General features: G+C 42.8%; 1 long non-coding RNA gene across 1 annotated transcript in view; it reads right to left on the bottom strand.

The window, feature by feature from the left end:
• Positions 1-291: 291 nt before the first annotated feature.
• LOC148894533 (uncharacterized) overlaps positions 292-20,405 on the bottom strand; it is a 44,298-nt gene continuing 24,184 nt past the window's right edge. The window contains exon 3 of the long non-coding RNA XR_016115896.1: positions 292-429. This is a non-coding gene — a long non-coding RNA (uncharacterized LOC148894533). The remainder of the gene's footprint in view (positions 430-20,405) is intronic.

Genomic DNA, 20,405 nt, shown 5'->3' with positions numbered 1-20,405 from the left:
TTGTCTGTTGTCAATTGTATGTCTTTTTAGCCACGTTATAAGTGCCTTGCATGTCTTGCACGCTGGGTCTGAGAGGACATTAATTTCATCTGTGCTGTATGTCATGCATATTAGCATATTTGACAATAAAGCTGACTTTGACTTTGATTCTTTAGGTGGTTCAGCACAAGGCGTTCAAAGGACTTCATGACCACAGATGTCAGAGCAACAGATCTTTAGTCGTTCAATCCCGATGGTGCTGGTTTCTTTGGAACTGATGGTAGACTATTTGAAGCAGGATGTGACTTCACACTCCTCCAGGGATCTGTTGAAGATTCGTGAGCCAGCTGGTCAGCACAGACTTTCAGGCAGAAGGGGGACACTGTCAGGTCTCACAGCTTTCTTGATCTTCTGCTGCTTGAAGAGCCGTCTCACATCCAGTTCGTGGATCTGTAGGGCAGAGATATGGAAGTTTCTGGTAATAGTGGGCAGATGTGGGAAATGGGGGTGTCTTTTTCAAATCGGCAAAATCATGTGTTTAGCTCATCAGCCAGACCCTTGTTGTTCACTGCTTGCGGGGTGGTAAACGATAATTTGTTATTGCTTTCAGGCCATTCCACACCGATGCAGAGTCGATAGCAGAGAACTGTTTGTTAAGCCTCCCCGCATAACTTTTCCTTGCGATGGTAATTTTCTTTGTCAGCCGGTTTTGGGCGTGTTTGTAAAGTGCTCGATCTCGATTCTAAATGCGGTCTCTTTGTCTTTCCTAAACTACCAATGTTAGACTGTAGCAACCTCTCAACAATGATCAACGTAAACTTGATGCACCTGAGTTAAATTTAGAATTTGATGGCAAGGGTGATGAAAAGTTATGCACATGCTGTATTGGAAAATATAAATAAAAACGATGTCATTATGAGATGTTAGGTGTATAACTGTGAGGACAAAAATATGTTTTCAATTATCGAATGTGACTGAGTCCCCAATTTCCATGCGGTCAAGTTAATCAATCCTGTCTATTTTGAAAATCTGAAACAGTTATTTCAAGTTTCTCTTGAAGGATGATGCTAATTTTCCGCAAGAAACCTATACTTCCTATATCAGTTAATTGCAAAAACTATTTTGCGTCTGAGTCCAAGTCAAATGTCAAGGAGACTGAATTAAGTCAAGACAAAACAATGCATGCAGAGGTACATGATAATCTCGATGACAGACTGCAATGGGATATGGAAAGACAAAAAGATGCCTATCTCGAGTATTCAAAGTGCAAGTCTAGATTAAGGAGGGCCTGACTAAAAGTCAATTCATTGTTCAAATCAGATTGTACAAAACATGATGTCCATACAATTACGGCTGTCCGCTGTTAATCAAACTATGAGAACGGAGTATGTAATGTCCTGCTCTCTGACCTCGGAGCTCTTGATCATCATCACAATCAAGTGAATCGCAAACTAAACCTTCTGTGACTTTCTTCCTTGGCTAAATTTCTTTTTATTAAAGATTTCCTCTATTGAGCTGTATGCAGAATGAGATTTGACCACGGAGTTGCCGAGGTTACCTAAACTCCCTACGTAACTTGGGGCCATCCTGCGGCTGCTGCAGAACATTGTGAGCTTCTCCAATGGAGAGAAGAATTACGATCATCCTGGCTGAGGGATGTAGCCTATGAAGACTAGCATTGTAGCCCTTCACGAAGGGAGTCTAGGGTCATTCACAAACCCGAGTCATGACCTCTCCAATGTTATCCTCTCTTTGCAGCCACAACAGCAGGCAACTGATCTGAGTGCCCCCGTCATTGTTGAGGAATTTCATTGAAGTTTGGGGGATCTTTACATTAAAAGACTATTTGTATTTGTTGAAGATGGAGTGCTGGGAGTATATGACCTTGTCTGAGTTCTTGGTCAGCTTTTCCTTGAGGCTTTTATTATTTTTCCTTTTCCTGTTTTAACTGACATAAAAAGTGGATGGCCACAGCATGGACTGACTCAACCGTGTTCTTACAATGTATTATTCGGAAATGATAGCTGTACATGTGCTATATACTATGAAAATAAAACTGTCTGTCTCCTTGTGTCTCGTGAGCGTTGTCATTATGTCATATATTCATAAATTTCTGAGAAAACTCAGTAAGTAACTTTATTTACTAAAACTTACCACTTGTGTTTTTCTCTGGGATATTCTGACCTAAGCAGTATTTGTGGTAACCTTTGTGTCAATTAACACCACTTATCAGCAAGTCTCCTTGCCTGAAATGCAAACCGCTTTGACCTTTTTGGGAGTCTGTAGACGTAGGCTGATGTGGCTACAATCTATGAACAGCTGCTCTGGCGTGGCTCATATTTTCAAAATGCAGCTGAACACGCTCAAGACAGTTGAGATGATCATGGACTTCAGGAAACATCCATCACCACAGCTACCCCTCACACTATCCAACTGCCTGGTGTCAACCGTTGAGACCTTCAAGTTCCTGGGAATCACAGTCTCCCAGGACATGAAGTGGGAGGTCAACACCAACTCTATCCTGAAAAAGGCCCAACAGAGAATGTACTTCCTGAGGCTGCTAAAGAAGCATGGCCTGCCACAGGAGGTGCTGCAACATTTCTACGCGGCTGTCATCGAATCCATCCTGTGTTCTTCCATCACCGTTTGGTTCGGGGCCGCCAAAAAAATGGACAAAATCCGACTTCAACGGACAGTTAGGACGGCGGAAACCGCCCTACCCACTCTCGAGGACTTGCACACTGCAAGAATCCAAACAAGGGCGCGGAAAAATCTACTGGACCCTCTGCACCCTGCCCACCACCTTCCAGCTACTCCCCTCAGGCAGGCGCTACCGATCCATGCGCACCAAATCCAGCAGACATTTAAACAGCTTCTTCCCCCAAGCCATTAACTCTTTGAACTCTTCAACAGTAGCCAAAATGGAAGTGTATAGTGCCACTTAGCAGTTTTTTTTTTTTTTTTTGACGACGATACTATTGCAGCGTGTTCTACCGGAAACAAATTCCTTGTGTGTTCTACATACTTGGCAATAAAGATGATTCTGATTCTGATAAAGTAGTTTTTTGTTCACCATCTATCGTCCTCTATGATATTTTATCACAGAACTTCGTTGAACACCGAACCAGATGAGAAACAAGAATTAGAACCGAACATAAATTGGTGCCGTCACCCGTGCCGACAGCCAGCCCGGGGCGTTTGAAGCGTGCCACCTGCATGCTCCAGTCAACGAGAGACGGGGAAAAGCTCCCGGTGGCCCTACTTGTTAAAATTCCACGCAAGAGACGGTGGGAAGTCGACCCCCCGGTGGGCCTGCTTTTTGACTAGGCCACCACGGCTACGAGAGACGGTGGAGCTTGCCCATGATTTCTCACGAGAGACAAAAAGATCGTCTTTTTGGAAGCACCTGCTCGTATCGGCAAGGTGGGAACCTTCCGGCATTCTGGCTGACTGTCTACACGGCTGTGTCCACGAAGTTTGCTAGGTGAGTGACGCGCGAGCTAGCAGACATTATTTGAATGTATTGTGGGATCTCTTTATGGCCAGAGGGTGTCCTATTCATGTTAATCCACGTATCTACCGGTTTGTAACACGACTTTTTGGACTTTGACCGAGGTGGGTCTCCATAAAGCCGGACCGAACTGTGCACTGAAGGACAAGTGCACGCGACAATTCTGGTGCTTATATATGGGCCAGATGCGTCTGGTTGAAACCGCATGCCGACGTAGATTCTGAATTTTCCAGTGAAAAATTCTTCACAAGGTGGTGATTTCCTAGAATTCAGTTCTATGCGAGGGCTGTTGATGAATTGGGAAATCAAAAGGTTTTTTGATTCTGATCTAGACGTTATGTTATTTTAAAACGCAGCTGCTACTGGTCCTGGATTATGTGTGAAACTAATACATTCAAATTGGTTGATCTATGCTAGAATAGTGAAACAGAAACGTTTCTTTGTCTCACAAAGAAAAAGTGGGGGCGAGGGAGTCATTGAGCCGTTAGTGCGCGTGTCAGTGCGCGTGTGTTGGATTGGATTGGATTGGATATGCCTTTATTAGTCTCACAGTGGAGAAATTTACATTTCACAGCAGCAAAGTGATGAAAGTGTAAGTGTGTGTGCGTGTAAGTGCATTCATTGTGTGCCTATGTGCATTCAGTGTATGTGAACACGTCTCGTGGCTGGAGACTAGACACAGCGGGTGTCTTCTTTGTGTTTGAGTTAACACTGTGTGCCTTACTGGAAAATAGTTAACAAGAGCATATTGTTGTTGAATTGCGGGATTTGAGAAAATGGGTGCAATTTTTTCAAAGAAAGCTCCAATTAATCGGGATATAATTCATGTCTAAAAAGTTCCCAGGATGTGAACCTTACTGTAAGAAGTGGATGCAACGTGGTGAATTTTCTGGTGTTTAGCAAGTTCAGCCATTGAAAGAGATTATGTTTCGTTTGAAGCTCCAGGAGGCATCTGCGGTTGGCAGATCTCTTCAAAAGATCCGTGATGAGATTTTAGCTTATGATAGATGGCTTACACAAGCATGAATTAGAGAGCACGAGCTGGAGGTAAAACGGATTAAAAAAGAGGAGAAAGCAATGGTCGCGATGACTTCCAAAGTGAGCTCTGACGATGAAACTATTGCTTCATCTGTTGCACGTCCCAATGAAAAGATGGCGCTCGTAGCAGATAGAAAGCAACAATTATTTCAAACTGCAGAGCACCCCCATGGGAGACCAAGGGGAGGGGCTGTGGGCTGCCCCGAGCGAGCGCCTCAGACCTCCTCCTCCTCCTCCTTCTACCCCTCCTTCGTTGCTCTCAAGAAGAGAGATGAAGTCAATTGCTCCACCCCGAGGGAGCGAGTAGCCCCCCCGGTGGTGACTCCAACTGTGACTTGGGCAGACCAGCAGCATGGAGCGCGCATGACCCCCTCTGGTGGGTTATGGCCATTAGAACCTGACTTTGCAGATCAGATTGCTGGTGATGGTGATTGTGTTTCTTCGCATGCAAGGAGCAAAGCAAATTGTTCTGAACAATTGTATCCGCTTGAAGAATTGAATAAAATTAAGATGAATGATGAAAGCGATTGTGAAGCTTTTCCGCTTGTCCAAGTGGCTAACCCTAATCCTTTAGGCCTGCAGGACCAAACTATTCTGGTTTATCGACCTTGGTGCGACAGTGATGTAGCTGAAGCGTGCAAAGGATTAGGTGATTTTGTTGAGAATGCGGAAAGTTGGACTGAGAATTTTGAGGAATTGTGTGCTTCTTATCAGTTGAATGGACAAGAAACCTTGAAGGTTCTCAGGAGATGTCTGGGGCATCATTGGAATCGGGTGAAAGGGTGCTATACTGGTAAAACTTCGGGATCAAACATGACGTATGAGGAGGTGACAGCCCAACGGAGATTGGTTTGTGAGAACATTATGGAAAAAAATCACCAAGCTTTGGCATGATTCAAAATTGTAGACAGTTACGTGGAGAAGATATTGATACTTTCAGGGGACGCCTTGAATGTGTCTTTCGGAACCACTGCTATATTCCAGAATCTGCTGATGAGAATATTTGTTCCATATGTCAACCAATTCAAGCAAACATTTCTCCAGAATATGACGCCGGAAATTGGGGATTTCATTCGCAAACATTACGTCCAACACCAGAGTGGAAGGTTGGTTGATCTCATGGAGTGGGCTATACATGCCCAAGAAGTGGTGAAAAAAAGTGGGGAAATGGTGTAAAGTCGACGATGGAACATGTGATGGCATCTACCATGGGTGACATAATGGAGAATGTGTTGTACCAACATCGGGTGAAGAGACAGTTGCCGCCCAGTGATCGATGCTAAAGGTGTGGCAGTGTAGGGCATATTGCTCGTCACTGCAAAAGAAAAAAAACACCGCAAAGGAAACATGGGAAACCTTACAGACCTCCACCATATAATACACGATATGGTGGAGGACAAAAAACAAAACATTCAGATTGACGCGGGGACCCTATTTTGACACTAATGACAACAGTCACAACAGTGGGAAATGGGGATCGATGAAACCAGTTGAAATCTTGGATTTGACAAAAGTATTTGCCTTGACTTTGCCGGAAAACGAAAAATCTTATTACTGGCTAAAAATGGGGAAAAAGGATGTCAAACTTCTTTGCGATAGTGGTGCATGCAGATCAGTGTTGAGAGACACCATTCCAGGTGTCACTCCGAGTCGACAACAAATTTCTGTGGTATCTGATGATGGGAAAGTGACATTGTTACCTATTTCTAAACCAATAAAAATTTTAGATGAGGGACTAACTCCATACAAGGTCACTATGGTCTTGAGTGGAGATTGTCCTCTAAATTTGTTGGGGAGAGACCTTTTACAACAACTACAAATAACTTTAATACCAACAGAAGGGTACAAACCCAGAAAAGTTAACCTTCTGGAGTCCTTCGTAGTTGACGCTATGGGAGACCCAGTAAAGGTTGATTCATTAGAATCATGACTAATGGCCACTCTAGTGGCTGAGGACTTTCCAGAAGTCCCTGCCACCCTTTGGTCATTGGGAAAAACAGATGTGGGCTTACTTAAAACAGCAAAACAAGTTGAAGTATTGCCGAAAACGACTTATCGACCCAGACTTAAACAATATCCATTAAAACAGGATGCGATTATTGGCATCACTCCTGTAATACGGGATATGGTGAAGGCTGGTATTTTGATTGAAGACCCAACTTGTGAATGTAATACACCGATTTTTCCTGTTAAAAAAGTAGAATCTGGAGTTTGGAGAATGGTGCATGATTTGTGACAGATAAATAATTCCATACAATCGCGTGCTCCGTGTGTGCCAGATCCACACACATTATTGAACAGTTTAAAACCTGACAAAAAATGGTTTACAGTGATTGATTTGAACAATGCTTTTTTCTCCATTCCGTTGCACAAAAATTCACGTCATTGGTTCGGATTTACATTTAATGGGAAAAAATATACCTATACAAGATTGCCACAAGGGTTTACAGATAGCCCTACATTTTTTTCACAGGAAATGTATTCGTGTATTGCTGACTTTAAACATCCTGAGTCTTCTCACATTCTTTTGTACCTTGACGACATCTTAATTGCTTCACCGACTGAAGACGAGAACAATACTGTATCAATAGCTTTGTTCCAATATTTAGCGAATACAGGTAACAAAGCTTCTTTGGATAAGTTACAGTTTTGCCAAAAAGAAGTTGTTTTTCTAGGACATCTTTTGTCAAGAAAGGGAAGAGAGTTGACAACTAAAAGAAAACAAGCAATTTTGCAGGTTCCCCGACCTAAGACGAAAAAACAGATGACGTTTTTGGGACTGTGTAATTATTGCAGAACATGGATTCCGCATTATGCACAAGTCACTCAACCATTATTGACACTTATATACCAAGACGAAATGTCACTGAAAGACTATTCAGTGGACTGAAGAGTAATAGCTTTTACAGAATTGAAAAAAATGATAGCCAATACTAGTGTCTTGGCCTTGCCTGACTATGACAAACCTTGTGTTCAAACAGTTGACTGCAAAGACAAATACATGACTTCAGTCTTGTTACAAAAACATGGACAAAAGCTGAGACCAGTTGCATTTTCTTCTAAAAGACTGGATCCAGTGGCTGCAGCTCTTCCAGCGTGTGTTAGAGCAGTGTGTGCCGCAGCGTTGGCAGTTCAGTCGTCAGCTGAACTTGTACTTTTCCATCCCACAACGCTGATGGTACCACACTCGGTTGACTTATTGATTACAGGCACGAAAATGACTTTCTTGTCACCAGCACGACATTTGTCTATCATGAGAACATTGCTGGAACAACCACACATAACCGTTGAGAGGTGCAATAGCATTAACCCAGCGACACTTGTACCTCTACCTGTTGACGGAGAACCACATTCATGCATTGACAGAATAAATGAGAACTGCAAACCACGACCAGATTTGAAAGACACACCTTTACCTGACAGCATCCACCTGTACGTTGACGGCTCTGCGTCTAGGTCAGATGCAGGGGCTAACAGGGTAGGCTATGCTGATGTGACCGATGTTGAAATTATTGGTGATGGCTCATTACCAAATACGTATTCAGCACAAGCAGCAGAAATTGTTGCATTGACTGAAGCGTGTAAATGGGCGGAAGGAAAAACAGTGACGATTTTTACAGACAGCCAATATGCGTTTTCCACACTTCACTGCTTTGCAGCTCAGTGGAACCGCAGAGGAATGACTACATCGAACGGAAAATCTGTTGAACATGCAGATTTATTGAGAGGCTTATTGAAAGCTATCCTCATTCCAAAAAGTGTGGCTGTATGCAAATGTACAGCACAAACAAGGGCTAAAGACAGGATGAGATGGGTAATGCAGGAGCAGATGCAGCCGCCAAGAAGGCTGCTCAGAGTACTTTCAATCTAGTAAATCAAGAGACACATGAATTAGTGCCCACAGAAGTTTTGAAGGATATGCAAGCGTTAGCTACAAAATTTGAAAAAGATTTGTGGCTGGCCGATGGTGCTAAGCTAGTTGATGGACTGTATAAAATAGACAACAAACCATGTTTACCGAGAAACATGTTCCCTATGGTGGCTCGATTGAGCCATGGTAGGTCACATGTATCAACAGGGGGGATGGTGTTTATAGCAGGGAAAGTATTCCATTTAAGCAGAGGTTTCAACTCGTATGCAAAAAAACTTTTGTCGGAGTTGTTTGATATGCTGTAAACATAATCCACAGGGTAATATGCGACCAAAAAGAGGAATATTTCCACAGGGGTCACACTCCTTTGAAGTGGTCCACATGGATTTCGTTGAACTAAGCACAAGTAGTTCTTGTAAATACTGTTTGGTGTTAATTGATTCATTCACCAAATGGGTGGAAATCGTGCCTTCAAAGAAATGCGATTCATTATCCGTTGCTAAAGCATTATGCAAACATTATTCCAGAACATGGCATACCAAGAATAATTTGGAGTGATAATGGGCCACATTTTGGTAATGACGTAATAACCAACATTTCCGAACATTTAGGAATTGCATTGAAAAAATCACTGTGCATATCATCCAAAGAGTGCAGGATTAGTTGAAAGAACGAATGGTACAATAAAAAATCGACTCAGAAAAACAATGGAGGCAACAGGCAAACCATGGCCTGAATGTCTGTTTTTGGTTAAATTATATATGAGAATAACGCCTACTAATAACAGCTTAACGCCTTTTGAGATCTTGCATGGCAGACCTTTCATCCTCCCATTATGGGAGGGTGTGCCCTGGCAAGAGAATGAATCAGATCCAGGTGCTTTGTTGGCAAAATGGTTGTGTGAAATGTTTACAACAAAAGAGGTCCAGTCAGCATGTGTACTGCCGCAGTCCTCTTTGTTTCCTCCACAGGAATAGAGGCTGCTGCGCCCCGAAGACGAGGTGCTGATCAAGGCAATCAAGAGGAAGTCCTGATCTTCACCAAAGTGGGAGGGGCCATTCACCGTGCTGATCCCAACGCCAACTGCCATCAAGATCGCCGAAAGAGCCACCTGGGTGCATCAAAGCCATTGCAAGATCATTCACCAACCAGATCCTGAGCAGGTGGAAGAGAGACTGAGCCAAACTACTCAATAGCCATGGATTTGGTCCACATCGTCTTGCTGTACGGATTCGTGGGGGCAATCCAGATGACACACGTAGAGCCTCCCATTCCATCAGCCTGCAAAATTCCATTTTTAAATCCAACGACGGCAGAAAAGTCTCCAAACATGGCACATCCTGTAGCCTGCTTTCCACTAGAAGCTGCAGGAATTGTGTCATTTCCTCTTAGCATCCTCGTGAACGAAGCACGACAAGATGGAAGCAATTATCCTCAAGAGTCTTGGTACGCTCGTATCAAGTCAGGGAAGGCTTGGACCACTGGTTAGGATTCCGTTGTGGTTCGTTCTATGCCTAACACAGAATGGGTTCAAAATAGCTGTGCCCAAGAAGCAAATCGAATTGTCGTCAAGATAGCTCGAGGGAACTGGTTAGGAACTGGAACTGGTACAATGACTGATAATAACTTGCTATCATAACTCATGATGTTGCAGGATGCATGGACTTGAGACTCTGTACTGATTTTCGTAAACATCACACTGGTTTTCCCGTAACTATATGCATCATGTCATCTTTGACATCACCAGTCGCAACATCACCTTTCCAGCATAAACCACATATCAAACTAACAGCCTGGATGGAAACACCTGGCAAAAAAAGTCCAAAATTCAGGTGTCATGTGTTCGGATTAAATTCTTGTTCGTCTTTCCTGGTTCGGTTTTGTCAGAAGTTCAGTGATAAAAATATCAGTAACGACGATAGATGGTGAACAAAAAACTACTTTATTCTAATGAGACAGAAAAGGCACTTCTCGTCTCGGTGGGACGAAGACATGAGCACACGGACAAAGATAGGAAACAAAGAGAACGAGCTCCCGCTCTGACAAGTTTTTGAACATACACAGTGGCGATCTGTTGTCCAATCAGTTGCGGACAAGTCGATCTTCCCGTCCAATCGGTTACGAACAACTCTGTGTTGGGAGGGTCTTAGATTGTAGTTGGAGCTGTTGCTTCTTTGCAACGACTATTGAACTAATAAGATTGATAATGCTATTAGACTGAAATTAAACATGCACTAATCATAATGTATACTAAGCTAAACATGAAATAACATGTTTACTAATGTGCATAAACACTCTATCATTCCCTCCTGTTGTACATGTAAACATCAGTTCATACATTTCCAAAAGTTTTCATGCATGCACGTCATACTAATTGCACAGGGAACCATACTAATCTAATCTATCCAACGTCTAATATTATTTAACTAACCATGGAGAAGGCGAAAAACCTCTATCACAATTTTGCTGCTGTGATATATAACCTCTCCATTTTTCGAGGGCTTTTAAATTTTAATGAGGAAAACTCCTTCTCGGCTCTCTGTTTGCTTTTTTTTGCTTTTGTTCGTTGGAGCAACCACTCTCTGGCCATGGTGTACTATTCCTAGCTACAACACAGGGTCCCCAGTTGCGGACAAGTCGATCTTCCCGTCCAATCGGTTACGAACAACTCTGTGTTGGGAGGGTCTTAGATTGTAGTTGGAGCTGTTGCTTCTTTGCAACGACTATTGAACTAATAAGATTGATAATGCTATTAGACTGAAATTAAACGTGCACTAATCATAATGTATACTAAGCTAAACATGAAATAACATAATGTTTACTAATGTGCATAAACACTCTATCATCATGGACGCATTATATCAACCGTTTGTAGGAGAAAAGCATGACTGGAATCCGTTGTTATCAAAAACATGGTATCGTTATGCTACAATAATTGCTAAACAAAATAGGAAAAGTAATTGCTTCGTATGCTCGTATATGCCTCATTCCGTGACGCAACGACGCGTGCATTCAAAGGTATTTGGAGATAAAATGGCTCGAGCTGCGTATGTTAATATCTTCGCATAAACCTGATCAACATTTTCCGGTTCTTCGCAATGCTTCGAGAGGAGAGATTGTTCGAAGTTTAGATACCATTTTGGAAACTGAAAATCAGGTTATGACCGAGAGCGGGTTGCGATTACCAGTATGCGTTGCAATGTACGGCACAGGTCAAAACTTAGGTTTTATAGATGAGGATAGATGTTTATATGTGCTACCGTTAAACACTAATGTCACCGTTTTACCCGTATCTTCACATCTTTGGTGGTTATGCAGTTGGAAAGTATATTCTTTTATTCCTCCGAGAGCCTATTACTGTAACTGACAATACTTTCATTGTTACCAGTCGTCCAGCGCACCATCATGTGAAGAGAAGAGTGTCGTTTAAGCCCCATGATTCGATCTGGGGAACTGATGTTCCAGAACAATTCAAACACCATAGCACTGGTAGTAAGGTAATGTTAGCTCTTTTTCCACAAATTGGAGTGGCTAAAAACATGCTACGAATTGAAACAATTGACTACAGATTTCAAGTGTGTGTAAATGCCAGTTTGAAAGTAGATGAAATGCAAAACACCGAAATTGCAGCAATTAGACAAATGGTGCTACAAAATAGAATGGTTTTGGACCTTTTGACAGCCCTACAAGAGGGCTTCTGTGCTATCGTGGGTGACACTTGTTGTACGTACATACCCGAAGAAGCGAATTCCATAAACATGACTGATGGTTTGTCTGTTATCGGGGATCTCAGAGATGCCATGGCCAAAGATCGACGGAATGATCACCCGTGGATTTTTGACGGGCTTTTTGGGGGCCCTTGGTATACGACTTTGCTCAGAATGTTTATCCCTTTCGCAATTGTGATTGTACTTATTTTCTTAGTCATTGGTTGTATTATTCCATGCTTAAGAGCAACGCTAATGAATATGATAACTAATTCTCAGGTGAATTAAGCAAAGGTTTTGTATCAACAAATGCGTGAAGGTCACCCTGTGTTGTAGCTAGGAATAGTACACCATGGCCAGAGTGTGGTTGTTCCAACAAACAAAAACAAAAAAAGAAACGGAGAGCCGAGAAGGAGTTTTCCTCATCAAAATTCAAAACTCTCACAAAGGGAGAGGTTGCAAATCACAGCAGCAAAGTTATGACAGGTTTTTCGCCTTCTCCGTGGTGTTAGATAGGTTAGATTAGGGTAGATAATATTAGATAAGGTTAGATGGATTAGATAGATTAGATAGATTAGATAAAATAAAGTACAGTAAAATATAAAGAATGGTTCCCTGTGCAGTTAGTATGACGTGCATGCATGAAAACCGTTTTGGAAACGTATGAACTGATGTTTAAATGTGCAACAGGAGGGAATGATAGAGTGCTTATGTGTTCGATTCAAATTCCTATTTCTCATCTGGTTCGGTGTTCAATGAAGTTCTGTGATAAAAATATCATCGAGGACGATAGATGGTGAACAACAAAACTACTTTATTCTAGTGAGACAGCATGAAATAACGTAAGCACTTTATCATATGCTCTATCATATGCTCACACTCTATCATATACACATTAGTAAACATATTACGTTATTCCATGTTCATCTTAGGAAACATGTTATTCCATGTTTAGCTTAATACATATTATGTTATTGCATGTTTAGTTTAGTCTACATGGATTGTTAAACTCATTAGTTGAATAGTTTTGAAAGCAGGATGTAACGAGTATCTGATAGAGTGTTTATGCACATTAGTAAACATATTACGTTATTTCATGTTTAGATTAAGTAAACATATGTTTTTTCATGTTTAGCTTAGTATATATTATGAATTGTGCACGTTTAATTTCAGTCTAATTTAGTTAAATAAAACTATCAGTCTTATTAGTACAATAGCCGTGGAAGGAAAAAGCAACAGCTCCAACTTCAATCTGAGACCCGCCCAACACTGAATTGCTCGTAACCGATTGGACGGGAAAGGTCGACTTGTTCGCAACTGATTGGACAACAGATCGCCACTCTGTATGTTTAAAAACTTGTCAGAGCGGGAGCTCTTTCTCTTTGTTCTGTGTGCTCTTGTGCTCATGTCTTCGTCCCACCGAGACGAGAAGTGCTTTCTCTGTCTCATTAGAATAAAGTAGTTTTTTGTTCACCATCCATTGTACTTGCTGATATTTTTATCAAGTGAACTCCAGACAATGCGCGAACCAGGAAAGACAAACGAAGTTTTAACCGGACATTAATTGGTGCCAAGAAACCCGTGCCAAGTCAACCAGTCTTTGCTCGAGGACCACATTGGGCGACCAATCAAGGCGAGACGGGAGCTAAAGAAGCTCCTGGTGGTTGACCCGTTTTATGATTTTTTGACGGGAGACCCGCATTGAGATGCGCGTCAAATCTGCTCTTTGATTGGGGCGACCTACGGAAGAAACGAAGATTTTTTTCGTTCTTCACTGAAGCCTGCTCCTGCAATCCTCCGCTCGAGAGACGGAAAGAATCACAACTTTCTGGTGGCGTTGTGGCTCCTCGCGTTCTGGCTGAAGGACTACACGGCAGCATTCAAAAGTTCACTAAGTAAGTAGCGCGCTAGCTAGCAGCCATTGTTTGAATGCATTGTGAGACCTCTTTTTGGCCAGAGACGGTCTTTTCCACTTGACTCACGTACGGACCGGTGTGAAGCGATTTTCGTTAGGCAAGGTGGCCAAATGAGAATACGTGTGCCGGTGGAGGAGTGCATATTAAGGTGCACGCAATATCCACACGCCGAATTGTGAATCGGAAGTTTTCCAGCGAAAGAATATTGTTCACAAGGTGGTGATAGCTGGGATTCAGTTTGTGTGGTGGACCGCTTTTATTCTGAAGAGCGGAAGTGTTTTAGGGCAGCTGCTATTGTACTGAGTCGAGAGGAAAGAAATAAGATCAAAAATACATTCTTAACTTGGTTTGTCTATGCTAGCATCGTGGCACAGAGAAAGTTCTTTGTCTCGGAGAGAAAAAAGGGTGGGGGCGAAGTCATTTGAGCCGTTGGTGTGTGTGTGTGTGTGTGTGCGTGTGTGCGTAAGAGCATTCCTTGTGTGTGTGCGTGAACGCGCATCCTGGCTGAGGATTGGCGCGAATCACGCCCTTTGTTCTTGGGTTTGAATCAACATCGCGAGGTGTGCTTCCTTTCTTGTGATAGCTAAAGAAGGAATTTGTTGTTGCAATCGTGAAAATGGGTGCTATTTTTTCTAAAAAGACCCCAATTCATAGGGACGTAGAGTTTATGTCCAAAAAGTTCCCAGGTAGCGAACTTTATTGCAAGAAGTGGATGGACTGTAGTACGTTCTCTGGTTCTTTACAGCTACAGCCTTTGACGGAAGTCATGTTTCGATTGAAACTTCAGGAAGCATCCGCGATGAAAAAATCTCTTGGAAAGATACGTGCCGAGATAATTGCCTGCGAAGCTTGGATTGCGCAAGCAAAAATCAGAGAGAGAGAAATGGAAGCCAAACGGATGAAAAAAGAGGAGAAAGCGATAGTTGCAATGTCTTCCAAAGTGAGCTCTGACGATGAGACTGTGGCTTCGTCTGTTGCACGTCCCAATGAAAAGTTGGTGGAAAATGGAAAGCAGCCATTGTTTCAATCCCCAGAGCTCCCCCACGGGAGGCGAGGGGGAGAGGCGGGGGGCTGCGGGCAGGCGCCACGACCCCCCTCCTACCACTCCTTCTACCCCTCCTCCACAGAGCTGAAGAAGGGGGAGGACGCCATTTGTTCAACCCCTGTGGGGCGGGTGGGCCCCCCTGGGTGGGCCCCCCAGGTGATGACTCCAAATGTCTGTTGGGCAGACCAGCAGAATGGAGCGCTTATGACCCCTACTGGAGGAATACGAGGATTGCAACCTGATATTAAAAATCAGATTGCTGCTGATTGTGTCTCTTCGCGTACGAGGAGCAAAGCAAATTGTTCTGGACAATTGTATCCGTTTGAAGAGTTGAATGGAACTGAAATGAATAATGGAAGCGACTGTGACGTTTTGCCACTCATTCAGGTAGCAAATCCTAATTCTTCAAGCATACATGATCAAACTATCTTGGTTTATCGGCCATGGGGCGACAGTGATGTTGCAGAGGCGTGTAAAGGACTAGGTGATGTTGCTGAAAATGCAGAAAGATGGACTGAGAATTTTGAAGAGTTATGTGCTTCTTATCAGTTGAATGGACAAGAAACACTTAAGGTTCTCAGGAGATGCTTGGGACACCATTGGAATCGGGTGAAAGGTGACTTTACTAGGAAAACATCGATGGGAACGAATATGACGTACGAGGAAGCGACAACCCAACGGAGATTGATTTGTGAAAACATCCGAACATTATGGAAGAAAACACCAAACTTTGGCTTGATTCAGAATTGTAGACAGTTACGTGGGGAAGATATTAACATTTTTCGGGGACGCTTGGAAAATGTTTTTCGAAACCACTGCTGTATTCCTGAATCTGCTGATGAGAATTCTATATATGTCAACCAATTCAAGCAAACATTTTTGCAGAATTTGACGCCGGAAATTGGAGATTTCATTCGCAAACATTATGTCCAACACCGGACTGGAAGGTTGGTTGATCTCATGGAATGGGCAATACACGCCCAAGAAGTGGTGAGAAAAAAGTGGGGAAATGGTGCGAATTCGCCGATGGAACATGTGATGGCATCTACCATGGGTAACATAATGGAGAACGTGTTATACCAGGATCGGATGAAGAGACGGATGCCGCACAATGATCGATGCTACAGTTGTGGCAGTGTAGGGCATATGGCTCGCCACTGCAAAAAGAAACCTATACCGAAAAGGAAACATGGGAAATCTTACAGACCTCCACCATATAATACGCGATATGGTGAAGGACATAAAACAAAACATTCAGATTGACGCGAGGAACCCCATTTCAACACTGATGACAACAATCACAACAGTGAGAAATGGGAATCAATAAAACCAGTTGAAATCTTGGATTTGACTAATGTGTTTGCCTTAACCTTACCGGAAAACGAAAAACCTTATTATTGGCTAAAAATCGGGAAAAAGGATGTCAAATTTCTTTGCGATAGTGGTGCATGCAGATCAGTGTTAAGAGACACCATTCCAGGTGTCACTCCGAGTCGACAACAAATTTCTGTGGTATCTGCAGATGGGAAAGTGACATTGTTACCGATTTCCAAACCAATAAAAATTTTAGATGAGGGACTAAGTCCATACAAGGTCACTATGGTCTTGAGTGGAGAGTGTCCTATAAATTTGTTGGGGAGAGACCTGTTACAAAAATTGCAAATAGCTTTAGTACCAACAGAAGAAGGGTATAAACCCAAAAAAGTGAATTTTCTGGAGTCCTTCGTAGTTGACGCTATGGGGGACCCAGTAAAGGTCGATTCACTAGAATTATGACTGATGGCCACTTTAGGGGCGGAGGACTTTCCAGACGTCCCTGCCACCCTTTGGTCATCGGGAAAAACTGATGTGGGCTTACTTAAAACAGCGAAACCAGTTGAAGTATTGCCTAAAACGACTTATCGACCAAGACTTAAACAATATCCATTGAAACAGGACGCTATTATTGGCATCACCCCTGTAATACGGGATATGGTGAAAGCTGGTATTTTGATTGAAGACCCAACTTGTGAATGTAATACACCGATATTTCCTGTTAAAAAAGTGGAATCTGGAGTTTGGAGAATGGTGCATGATTTACGACAGGTAAATAAATCCATACAATCACGTGCTCCGTGTGTGCCAGACCCGCACACATTATTGAACAGTTTAAAACCTGACAAAAAATGGTTTACAGTGATTGATTTGAGCAATGCCTTTTTCTCCATTCCGTTACACAAAAATTCACGTCATTGGTTCGGATTTACATTTAATGGGAAAAAATATACATATACAAGATTACCACAAGGGTTTACAGATAGTCCTACAATTTTTTCACAGGAAATGTCTTCGTGTATTGCTGATTTTAAACATCCTGAATCTTCTCAGATTCTTTTGTATGTTGACGACATCTTAATTGCTTCACCGACTGAAGATGAGAACAAGACTGTATCAATAGCTTTGTTCCAATATTTAGCGAATACAGGTAACAAAGCTTCTTTGGATAAATTGCAGTTCTGTCAACAAGAAGTAGTTTTCTTAGGACATCTTTTGTCAAGAAAGGGAAGAGAGTTGACAACTAAGAGAAAACAGACAATTTTGCAGGTTCCTCGACCTAAGACGAAAAAACAGATGATGACGTTTTTGGGACTGTGCAATTATTGCAGAACTTGGATTCCGCATTATGCACAAGTTACCCAACCATTATTGACACTTATATACCAAGACGAAATGGCACTGAAAGACTCTATTCAGTGGACCGAAGAGGGCAGTAAAGCATTTACAGAATTAAAAAAATTGATAGCAAACACTAGCGTCTTAGCTTTACCTGACTATGACAAACCTTTTGTTCAAACAGTTGACTGCAAAGACAAATACATGACTTCAGTCCTGTTACAAAAGCATGGACAAAAGCTGAGACCAGTTGCATTCTATTCTAAAAGACTGGATCCAGTAGCTGCAGCTCTTCCAGCATGTGTTAGAGCAGTGTGTGCCGCAGCGTTGGCAGTTCAGTCGTCAGCTGAACTAGTACTTTTTCATCCCACAACGCTGATGGTACCACACTCAGTTGACTTATTGATTACAGGCACAAAAATGACCTTCTTGTCACCAGCACGACATTTGTCTATCATGACAACCCTGCTGGAACAACCACATATAACTGTTGAGAGGTGCAATAGCATTAACCCAGCGACACTTATACCTCTACCTGTGGACGGAGAACCACATTCATGCGTTGACAGAATAAATGAGAACTGCAAACCACGACCAGACTTAAAAGACATACCTTTACCTGACAGCATCTACCTGTACGTTGATGGCTCTGCGTCTAGGTCAGACGCAGGGGCTAACAGGGTAGGCTATGCTGTTGTGACCGATGTTGAAATTGTTGCTGATGGCTCATTACCAAACACATATTCAGCACAAGCAGCAGAAATTGTTGCATTGACTGAAGCGTGTAAATGGGCGGAAGGGAGAACGGTGACGATTTTTACGGACAGTCAATATGCGTTTTCCACACTTCACTGCTTTGCAGCTCAGTGGAACCGCAGAGGAATGACTACATCGAACGGAAAATCTGTCGAACATGCAGATTTATTGAGAGGCTTATTGAAAGCTATCCTCCTTCCAAAAAGTGTAGCTGTATGCAAATGTGCAGCGCACACGAGAGCTAAAGACAGAATTAGCTCAGGCAATGCAAGAGCGGACACAGCAGCTAAGAACGCCGCTCAGACTACTTTCAATTTGGTCAATCAAGAAATGCGTGAATTAGTGCCTACACAAGTTTTAAAGGACATGCAAGCGTTAGCTACAAAGTCCGAAAAAGATTTGTGACTTGCCGATGGTGCTAAGCTTGTTGATGAGTTGTATAAAATAGGCAACAAACCATGTTTACCAAGAAACATGTTCCCTATGGTGGCTCGATTGAGCCATGGTAGTTCACATATATCAACAGGGGGCATGGTGTTTATAGCAGGGAAAGTATTCCATTTAAGCAAAGGTTTCAATTCGTATGCAAAAAACTTTTGTCGGAGTTGAGAAGGTTTCTTCAGCCGTCATCTGTACAAAAGTGAAGGTTTCGGACGTTTCGCCTCCTATCCAAGAGGCTTCGTCAGCGAACTAAAGTCTGACTGGTCGTATCGGCCCCATTTATATATCCCTAATGTCCAGACCTGGTGGCGCCGGACACAGCTATGATAGGTCCCTACTCTCAGGTTGGGGGGGGCGCGGGACCCCCCCCTGTGGCCCCACTGATTGTTCCTACATTCCTGACTAACGATTGGCCTATTACACCCACTCCCCCCGGTATCACCTCATCAGCATAACGACCCTCATCAGCATTGCGAAAGTTGCCTAACCTATTTTGCCTGAGCAGGCTATTGTATGAACGATCCAAATTGAACCTCACTCCACCAGACCGGTTTAATGAAGGATTTTGTTGTTTTATAAGAATCGCCTCTTTTACCCCCTAAAAAAGACTTTATCAACATCGCAGGGATAATACTAGTGGGCCTCAATCGGCAGTACATTTGCACCTTAAAGCTAGCAACCACTCATTTGACGACAATGAGGTTAAAATCTTAGCGAAAGAACATAGATGGTTTGAAAGGGGGGTAAAAGAGGCGATTCTTATAAAACAACAAAATCCTTCATTAAACCGGTCTGGTGGAGTGAGGTTCAATTTGGATCGTTCATACAATAGCCTGCTCAGGCAAAATAGGTTAGGCAACTTTCGCAATGCTGATGAGGGTCGTTATGCTGATGAGGTGATACCGGGGGGAGTGGGTGTAATAGGCCAATCGTTAGTCAGGAATGTAGGAACATTCAGTGGGGCCACAGGGGGGGGTCCCGCGCCCCCCCCAACCTGAGAGTAGGGACCTATCATAGCTGTGTCCGGCGCCACCAGGTCTGGACATTAGGGATATATAAATGGGGCCGATACGACCAGTCAGACTTTAGTTCGCTGACGAAGCCTCTTGGATAGGAGGCGAAACGTCCGAAACCTTCACTTTTGTACAGATGACGGCTGAAGAAACCTTCTCATCGATGGACCACTCCTGTACGACTGAGAGCTTACACAGACGTTTTGTCGGAGTTGTTTGATTTGCTGTAAACACAATCCACAAGGTAACATGCGACCAAAAAGAGGAACATTTCCACAAGGGTCACACCCCTTTGAAGTGGTCCACATGGATTTCATTGAACTAAGCACAAGTAATTCTTATAAATACTGTTTGGTGTTAATTGATTCATTCACCAAATGGGTGGAAATTGTGCCTTCAAAGAAATCCGATGCATTATCCGTTGCAAAAGCATTATGCAAACATATTATTCCAGAACATGGCATACCAAGAATAAT

Source organism: Hippocampus bargibanti, linkage group LG08, assembly GCF_051943395.1.
Source record: "Hippocampus bargibanti isolate YZ-2025 linkage group LG08, ASM5194339v1, whole genome shotgun sequence".
In the NCBI taxonomy this organism is placed as follows: Eukaryota; Metazoa; Chordata; class Actinopteri; order Syngnathiformes; family Syngnathidae; genus Hippocampus; species Hippocampus bargibanti.
This window is presented reverse-complemented; position numbering and strand designations above follow the sequence as displayed.